General features: G+C 31.3%; 5 non-coding genes across 5 annotated transcripts in view; all 5 read left to right on the forward strand.

The window, feature by feature from the left end:
* The first annotated feature begins 603 nt into the window (after window positions 1-603).
* Window positions 604-722, forward strand: LOC145847781 (5S ribosomal RNA). Its single transcript, XR_014371524.1, has one exon. It is a non-coding gene; the product is annotated as a 5S ribosomal RNA (ribosomal RNA).
* Window positions 723-4,121: 3,399 nt separating this feature from the next.
* Window positions 4,122-4,240, forward strand: LOC145847782 (5S ribosomal RNA). Its single transcript, XR_014371525.1, has one exon. It is a non-coding gene; the product is annotated as a 5S ribosomal RNA (ribosomal RNA).
* Window positions 4,241-7,529: 3,289 nt separating this feature from the next.
* On the forward strand, window positions 7,530-9,338 carry LOC145847776 (small subunit ribosomal RNA). The gene has a single exon (XR_014371520.1). It is a non-coding gene; the product is annotated as a small subunit ribosomal RNA (ribosomal RNA).
* Window positions 9,339-9,519: 181 nt separating this feature from the next.
* LOC145847767 (5.8S ribosomal RNA) lies at window positions 9,520-9,672 on the forward strand. Its single transcript, XR_014371512.1, has one exon. It is a non-coding gene; the product is annotated as a 5.8S ribosomal RNA (ribosomal RNA).
* Window positions 9,673-9,894: 222 nt separating this feature from the next.
* Window positions 9,895-10,000, forward strand: part of LOC145847780 (large subunit ribosomal RNA) — a 3,632-nt gene continuing 3,526 nt past the window's right edge. Inside the window, exon 1 of the ribosomal RNA XR_014371523.1 lies at window positions 9,895-10,000. This exon is cut by the window's right edge and continues 3,526 nt beyond it. This is a non-coding gene — a ribosomal RNA (large subunit ribosomal RNA).

Below are 10,000 nucleotides of genomic sequence, written 5' to 3' on the forward strand. Positions count from 1 at the left end.
TTAATTCTTCCACTTAATTATTCATTTTAAAGTAAACAACTAGTTATACTATACAACTAGTTATATTATTACATTATAATGTATGTGTATTATATACTATCATTTTATAACATAAACATAGTTGAGTTATTAAATTAAACGTCAAATATTTTATTACCTAAAATTAAGTTAATCGTAAAATCTGATGTAGTATGAGATATTCCTTAGAAACTAACTATAAATATTCTTGAAGTAAAACAATACCATCTATAAATAGAACAATGAGAAATAGTAAAACAAACTAAACACAACATGTTTATTTTAACAATATTTTTTATTTAGTTTAATCTAATCTAGTTTACTTAATAAACTTTACTTCTAATTATCATAGTATTTAATATAGAATATAGTTAACAATCTTTTAAACAAAGTCTTAAATAAAGTTACAGGGAGTAATTGTAATTAAAACACCAAAAAAAAAAGGTATTAATAAAAAAAATACTTACATCAAGTTAAAATTTTATAAGGATTAATTTTAAAATATCAAATCGATTGTAAATCAAGTGCAAATAGGTTTTTTAAACAAACCGAAGGGTTTATAAAGGCTTGTAAACGGTTTCAGACGCCTACGACCATACCACACTGAGCACACCCCATCTCGTCCGATCTGGGAAGTTAAGCAGTGTCGGGCGTGGTTAGTACTTAGATGGGTGACCGCTTGGGAATACCACGTGCCGTAGGCTTTTGCTTTTTGAATTCATCTTTTTTGTACTATTTTTCTTTCTGACCTATTTATACTTATTACTCGTTTATTTACATTTTTTTAACGCTTAAAAGAAAAGTAACTTCTAGTTATTAGCAAATAAAAACGTAAGCCAATCAGATAACGTTATTTGCTGTTTAAACCAATTAGAGCGCTAAAAAAGTGGTTTGACCAGTTTGAGATATCGAAAAAATAATTGCACCATCTTGTAGAGTACAATTTTCTGAGTTAAAATTAATACAATTAGTCTTTTATACTAAAACTTAAAAGTTTTTTTGTCCACAAACAAATCACTTGAAAAATCAAACGAAAATAAATTTTGCACTTTTGTATTGTGAGTCATAATAAGTTATTTACTGTTACCAACAGATACTAGCAAAAGCTTCTTAAAGTTTTGTATTAACTTAATGTATTTGTAATAAATTTTACTTAATAGAAACTATTGAATTACGTTTACTTAGTTTACTTTTGTATGTGTATTAAATATATAGCAATTTTGTTTGAACTTAAATAAGGACTATTAAACTATTAAAAGAAAACTATCAAAGTTTACTAACTCAAAAGCTAAATCTTAGTTTTATTGTTATAAAACATTTATGTTGTAATTTACTAATAACTAAATGAGTTTATTTCAAACAAAAAGAATTAAATAATGTTTTGTTATGTCAAGCCTCCTATATGAGGTATATAGGTATATAAGGTATACAAGCTTATGTTTGAAAGTTATAATAATAAAAATAAAAATAAATATTTAGTTGGTAAAATTTGTATGTTTTAATATGCTTTGAATTAGAGTTAGTATAGAAGTTTTTTTTTAAGTATAATAAATATAAATATTTAGTTACTAACAATAAACTAAAATACCAATTTTGTAGTTATTACAAAAAAAAAAACAAAAATATTATACAAAAGTTTCATAATTATAAGCTTTGAATAACTTTACTTCATAACTATATTCATGTTTGCATATTTAAATTATAAAAAGTTAGTGTTTTGTGTATTGACTTTATGATTATTTTATTTTAGTAACTGTTAGTTTTATACTTTAATAAAAGAAAATATGGTTAACAAGTAAGTTAAAAATGAAAGAAGCATAAAAAAACACACTATTTAACTGCTTATTCAATAGTTTGATTATTTAATTATTTTTCTGTTATATAGTTTAATCGTATTGTATAAAAAATACAGAGGTTTAAAGTAAGTTTGAATAAAAATAAAACAAAACATATAAAAAACAGTTCAAATACATAGTTTTTTTTTTAATGTTCGCGATGGAGAAAACAATGGAGAAAATTTAATTCTTTAATAATAAGTAGTAATTTAAAAAAAAAATAATACAAATAAAGTTATACAATATATATACAATAGTTTGTCAAACTAGGCAAAAAAGAGTAGGCCACCACTACAATCCAATGTTCCAACTGGAAATTCAATGAGATCGTTACTGTACTTGTGATGAACGTTGATAATCCCAAAGATTGTAAGTCGAAGGCCTTACCCAACCTAACCAGCGCACTGGTTTTCTTACAACTGAATTAATCAACATTTAATATTGAATATAATCATTATTGATAGATAGAGGAATGTTGACAATCAACAACAGATTGTAAGTCAAAGGCATTACTCGACCAAAGTACCCACAACCTAGATTGAACAACATTTATTAGATAGATTTGTTTATTGATAGATAGAGAAATATTGACAATCCACAACAGATTGTAAGTCAAAGGCATTACTCGACCCAAGTACCCACAACCTAGATTGAACAACATTTGTTAGATAGATTTGTTAAATAGATAGATAGTACAGTATAATCTCAAAGAATTTGAAGTTGAACATTGAACAATAGTGGCCACCATTTCAGGCCTGCTGGCAGCTAGATTACAGCCCCCGGCTACGCAGACCTGCAATATTGATGAAAAAAAACAGTATATATATTTCCGAATCTGACTTTGAGTACTTTTTATATATTATTAACAAAGTTTTTTAGGGGTAATATCTGTTTAGTTCTTTAATATATCTTTAAAATAAAACACTAAATTAATAACATAATAATAATAATATTTTGTTTTTAATTCGTTAATAAAGTTATTTAATAATATTATATATTAAATGTATATAATAAGTTTAAGTAATAAAATAAATATAATATAACAAATATATTGTATAATAATAATTTTAAAATTAGTAAAAAATAAATAAACATAGTTGAGTTATCAAATTAAACAAACTAGAACGTCAAGTATTTAATTACTAAATTAATTTAATTTAAATTCAAATTGACACTGTAATTGACATGTAATTGTAATTGACAAAATTATAAAAATCAACCTATTTATATAGCAAAATATTTCTTTATCTTTGTCGTGGCGTTGGGTCTTTGGTCTTGACAGCTAACTCATAAGCGGAAGGTTGTGAGATCGAGTCCCGCTAGTCGTCACGCAAGACATATACTTGAGAGCCGGAGTTAAATTTCTTTGTCATTTGAATTTGAACGCCTGCTAGACAGGCAATTTTTTTGTTATTTAGTGATTTATTAAAGCAGTTTTGCGTTTTACGTTTTTAGCAGACATGCAGTTTCCACTATGACATTGTTTACGTTAATTAATTGTCTCTCAAAATATATTTATATTATATCACATTAAATGAAAAAATAAGTTAACTATCTTATATTAATTTAAATAACGTTTATATAACCTTTTACTAAATTTTTATAAGTTTAATATTCTTATCAATTATTTTATATATTACTTTTTTAAGGTGTTTAAAACTTTTAGAAGCTGTATGTAATGTCTTTTAGTTTAATAGTTCTGTTAAACTATAAAAAAATATAAACATGGTTGAGTTATCAAATTAAACAAAATAGAACGTCAAGTATATAATTACTAAAATTAATTTAATTAAAAAAAAATCTCAGGTAATCTAAAATGTCAGGAATTATTTAAAAATAAATATAAATTTAAAACTTATTATATTGAAAAGATTGATGAATAATACTCTTGAATGTATGCAATGTTTGTATTTGTAATGCAATAACATAAATGGATAGATCAATGACAAATTGTAAACATATTGTATTATTTTATTTTACGATTTTATTTATTTAATTCAATAATTCAATAAACTTTACTTCTACTTGTCCTGGTCTTAGGTAATTTATAGATAACAATTATTTAAACAAACACTTTTGTACAGTTACAATACAGTTTTAGTACAGTTTGGGAGTAACTGTTGATAAAAAAAAACAAAAAAAAAGGTTAATTCAGGTTAAAATTTTATAAGGAATAATTTTAAAATATCAAATTGATTGTAAATCAAGTGCAAATAGGTTTTTTAAACAAACCGAAGGGTTTATAAAGGCTTGTAAACGCTTTCAAACGCCTACGACCATACCACACTGAGCACACCCCATCTCGTCCGATCTGGGAAGTTAAGCAGTGTCGGGCGTGGTTAGTACTTAGATGGGTGACCGCTTGGGAATACCACGTGCCGTAGGCTTTTGCTTTTTGAATTCATCTTTTTGTACTATTTTTCTTTCTGACCTATTTATACATATTACTCGTTTATTTACATTTCTTTAACGCTTAAAAGAAAAGTAAATTCTAGTTATTAGCAAATAAAAACGTAAGCCAATCAGATAACGTTATTTGCTGTTTAAACCAATTAGAGCGCTAAAAAAGTGGTTTGACCAGTTTGAGATATCGAAAAAATAATGGCACCATCTTGTAGAGTACAATTTTCTGAGTTAAAATTAATACAATTAGTCTTTTATACTAAAACTTAAAAGTTTTTTTGTCCACAAACAAATCACTTGAAAAATCAAACGAAAATAAATTTTGCACTTTTGTATTGTGAGTCATAATAAGTTATTTACTGTTACCAACAGATACTAGCAAAAGCTTTTTAAAGTTTTGTATTAACTTAATGTATTTGTACTTAGTTTAAATTAATAGAGTTTATTTGGTTTACTTTATTATGTGTATTGAATGTGATACAACTAAAACAAAACAAACAAGGAGAGTACTTGAATAGAACCAACACAATTTACAGACCAGTTGTGTACTAAACTTAAAGCAATTCTGAATAGTGAATATGCAGTTATTATTATAAGTTCAAAGTTCACTTTAACTTAATTTAATGTATTTTGTAAATTGGTTTTATTTAATAGATAGTAGTGAATTACTTTATTTAATTTACTTTAGTATGTGTTATATAACTTTATTTAAACAAGAAGCAAAACGGGATTATACTTTCAATAAACTACACAATTTACAGACCAGTTGTGTACTAAATTTAAAGCAATTCTGAATAGTGAATATGCAGTTATTATTATAAGTTCAAAGTTCATTTTTATTTATTTTAATGTATTTTGTAAATTGGTTTTATATAATAGATAGTAGTGAATTACTTTATTTAATTTACTTTAGTATGTGTTGTATAACTTTATTTAAACCAGAAGCAAAACGGGATTATACTTTCAATAAACTACACAATTTACAGACCAGTTGTGTACTAAATAAAAAGCTATTGTGAATAGTGAATATGCAATTGTTATTATAAGTTTATAAGTTCACAGTTTACAAAAGCTTAACAATTTAGTTATTATTTTGTTCATATTTGCATATCTAATTTATGAAAAGTTAGTGTTATGTGTATTGGCTTTTTAATTTCTTTATTTGTAGAACTGCTAGTTTTATATTCTAAAGAAACATGTTTAAATAAATATGTTTAACAAGTAACTTAAAAATGGAAGAAATATATTGTATATATTGAACTATTTATATTTATTCTAGCTATTTGCTTAGTGTATTTATTAATGTGATTATTTTATTTTGTTGTTTGTCTTATAGTTTAATCGTATTGTGTTGAAATATATATAACAAATACAGAGGTTTATAAAGTAAGTTTAAATGAAAATAAAATAAGACATATAGTTGAAATTATAAAATTATAAGTTTAAAAAAATAGTTTTTTTTTTTTTTTCTTTGTTTGTTTGATTGTTTGTTTATTATATAATCGCGACGTTTCATTTTATTACTTTTAAGCATACTAAATATAATAATAGGTATAGTTATAGGAAAAATTCTATTAGTTTCTAATGTAATAAAAAAGTTTATTTCCACAAATAAATAAATACCTGAAAAATCAAATGAAAAATAAATTTCGCACTCTTGTATTGTGAGTCATAATAGGTTATTTACTGTTACCAACAGATACTAGCGAAGGCTTTTTAAAGTTCTATGTTAATTCAATGTATTTGTACTTAGTTTTATTAAAATGACAGTATTTTTAGTTAAGTATGTTTATTTAACGTTGTGTAACTCAAGTAAAACCAGAAGCAAATAAGGAGACTACTTTCAATAAACTACACAAATTAAAAATATATTATTATTTATAAATCAATCGTGTTGTGTTTCAAAATACATTTTTCAAATAATGTTTTACAAGTATTTATCAGTTATTTAGTTTTCTTTTTATAGTTTAGCTGTATTGTTTTATTTATTTGTTATTATTTTTATTTAATTGTTTGCTTATTATATTTATCGCCATGTGCTTAAAAAATAAAACAACTATAAAGGTTTAAAAAGTAAGTTTAAATAAAAATAAAATGAAACATATAAAATAAGTTTATGATTTTTTTATTATTATTATTTTTATTTAATTGTTTGCTTATTATATTTATCGCGATGTGCTTAAAAGAATAGAACAAATACAAAGGTTTAAATTGTAAGTTTTAAATAAAATAAAATGTAACATATAAAATAAGCTTATGTTTGATTTTTTTATTTTATTTTTATTTATTTTTATTTAATTGTTTGTTTATTATATTTATCGCGATCTGCTTAAAAAAATAAAACGAGTATTAAGGTTTGAAAAGGTTATTAAATAAAAATAAAATGAAACATATAAAATAAGCTTATGTTTTTATTTTTATTTTTTTTTTATTATTATTTTTATTCAATTGTTTGTTTATTATATTTATCGCAATGTGCTTAAAACGATAAAACAAATATAAAGATTTAAAAAGTAAGTTTAAATAAAAAATAATACAAATAAAGCTTATTTATAATAAACAAACATATTTAAAACATTATAAAAAGTAGTTTATATATATTATTTTTATTTATTTCTTTTAAACATATTAAATAAAGTATAAAAAAAGTATTAAAACATTTAAACGTAGCATAAATAAGCTTAAAATATTAAAAAAATTGAAAAGAAACAAAGAAATTTAAAAAAATCGGGAAAAATCGGCAAAAAAGTTCAACAACAACATTTGAGCATCATACGCGTATGCATTACTTTACACTAGTGAGAGAGACGTGTTTGTGCGTTCGGTCGACTTGGCGAGAAAGCGGGCTTAAAGCATTACTGTTTAGCACCCGAGGCGCGGCTATTGCAGCGGCGGCGAACGTGCTATGTAAACGCATCGGAGCAGCGTATGAAAAACTACAAGCGTCCAGCGGCGGTAGGCTTATAGCTTTGCGAAGTCGTCGAGACGAGTAGCCGACGCAGGCACGGCTCGAGGCGGGTAACTGCAGCAGACAGATGGCGTGTTGCTGCTGACGAGTTAACCGGCAGAAGGCAAACGGTTGGTCGGGAGAAAGAACAGTCAGTTGTATAGCTGCATGCTGCAGTCGACGCGGGCTGGCGCTTTAAACAGCAAAAGGCCGGCGCCGACTTTCAGTAACGTTCGCAAGGCTTTTAAGCCGAGTGATAGAAAAGGTCTGTATTTATACAGTAAAAACGCTCAGTCGAGCAACGGGTTTAAACGCCCTCGGATAGTTATCTGGTTGATCCTGCCAGTAGTCATATGCTTGTCTCAAAGATTAAGCCATGCAAGTGTAAGTACGAGCTCACGTACAGTGAAAACTGCGAATGGCTCATTAAATCAGTTATGGTTCATTTGATTGTACGCTTTTACATGGATAACTGTGGCAATTCTAGAGCTAATACATGCGTAAAGCGCCGAACTGACGTGAGGCGCGCATTTATCAGACCAAAACTAACCGGCTTTCGGGTCGTTACAATGGTGACTCTGGATAAGCTTGCGGATCGCACGGCCTAGTGCTGGCGACATCTCATTAAAGCAACTGCCCTATCAACTATCGTCGGTACGGTATCGGCCTACCGAGGTTGTAACGGGTGACGGAGAATCAGGGTTCGATTCCGGAGAGGGAGCCTGAGAAACGGCTACCACATCCAAGGAAGGCAGCAGGCGCGCAAATTACCCATTCCCGGCTCGGGGAGGTAGTGACGAAAAATAACAATGCAGACCTCGTACGAGGTCCTGCAATTGGAATGAGTACACTTTAAACTTTTTAACGAGTATCCATTGGAGGGCAAGTCTGGTGCCAGCAGCCGCGGTAATTCCAGCTCCAAAAGTGTATATTTAAGTTGTTGCGGTTGAAAAGCTCGTAGTTGGATATAGGGACGGCGAGGTTGGTCGGTCGAAAGGCTAGCACTGGCCTCGTTGTTCTTGTTGGTCGGTGCCTTCGCGGTGCTCTTAACTGAGTGTTGCGGTGGTCCGGCAAGTTTACCTTGAAAAAATTAGAGTGTTCAAAGCAGGCTTTACGCTTGTATAATGTTGCATGGAATAATGGAATAGGACCTCGGTTCTATTTTGTTGGTTTTCGGAGCACGAGGTAATGATTAATAGGAACGGACGGGGGCATCCGTACTGTGCCGTTAGAGGTGAAATTCTTGGATCGGCGCAAGACGAACGACTGCGAAAGCATTTGCCAAGAATGTTTTCTTTAATCAAGAGCGAAAGTCAGAGGTTCGAAGACGATCAGATACCGTCCTAGTTCTGACCTTAAACGATGCCGACTAGCGATCGGGCAGTGTCGAACTTAAGAACTGTCCGGCAGCTTCCGGGAAACCAAAGTCTTTGGGTTCCGGGGGAAGTATGGTTGCAAAGCTGAAACTTAAAGGAATTGACGGAAGGGCACCACCAGGAGTGGAGCCTGCGGCTTAATTTGACTCAACACGGGAAATCTCACCCGGCCCGGACACAGCGAGGATTGACAGATTGAGAGCTCTTTCTTGATTCTGTGGGTGGTGGTGCATGGCCGTTCTTAGTTGGTGGAGCGATTTGTCTGGTTAATTCCGATAACGAACGAGACTCTTACTTGCTAAATAGCTGCTCGACCCATTGGGTCGGAGACAACTTCTTAGAGGGACTAGTGGCGTTTAGCCACACGAGATTGAGCAATAACAGGTCTGTGATGCCCTTAGATGTTCGGGGCCGCACGCGCGCTACACTGACCGGATCATCGTGTGTTCCCTAGGCCGAAAGGTCCGGGTAATCCGTTGAACCCCGGTCGTGCTAGGGATAGGGACTTGCAATTGTTTCCCTTGAACGAGGAATTCCCAGTAAGCGCGAGTCATTAGCTTGCGTTGATTACGTCCCTGCCCTTTGTACACACCGCCCGTCGCTACTACCGATTGAATGGTTTAGTGAGGTCCTCCGATTGAGCCTGGTACGTGCGGCAACGCACTCGCCGGTGTTCGAAAAGACGATCGAACTTGATCATTTAGAGGAAGTAAAAGTCGTAACAAGGTTTCCGTAGGTGAACCTGCGGAAGGATCATTAACGAATCGAAATTTGATTTCAAGCGACGTCTCTTCTTCGAAGGGACCGAGCCCTGTAACTGTTATAGTTCGGTCGCGTTGCTTCCTGACAGCGGGAGTAATAATTCAGCACGCAAGTGCTGGCGCGGCCGCTTCTTTTTGAACACGATTTTTTGGTGCATTGAGATTGATTAACACGAGAGATCTCTTAGCGGTGGATCACTCGGCTCGAGCGTCGATGAAGGACGGAGCTAGCTCCGAGAAGTAATGTGAATTGCAGGACACATTGAGCATCGATATTCTGAACGCGTATTGCGGCCTCGGGTAATCCTGGGGCCACGTCCGTCTCAGGGTCTTTAACACACCGATCCTTTCATTAGTTTGAAAGTGCCTGCGACTCGTTTCTTAATTGAGGAGCGTGTCGTCAAAGACAGCTGGTCTGGCGATTTCACAGCTGAAGCGTGAGCAGCCTGCTGGCCTCGGGTGAGGTAGCAACGACGGTAGGTGCTCGAGAATAAGTTAAGTGACTTCAAAAGGCCGACGTACAAAGCGCATGTACTTTTATAGTACATCACTTTTGACCTGAGATCGGGCGGGACGACCCGCTGAACTTAAGCATATCACTAAGCGGAGGAAAAGAAACTAACAAGGATTCCCCTAGTAACGGCGAGTGAAGCGGGATAA

Source organism: Thalia democratica, unplaced genomic scaffold (genome assembly GCF_965202585.1).
Source record: "Thalia democratica unplaced genomic scaffold, ktThaDemo2.hap1.1 HAP1_SCAFFOLD_1080, whole genome shotgun sequence".
NCBI classification, from domain to species: domain Eukaryota; kingdom Metazoa; phylum Chordata; class Thaliacea; order Salpida; family Salpidae; genus Thalia; species Thalia democratica.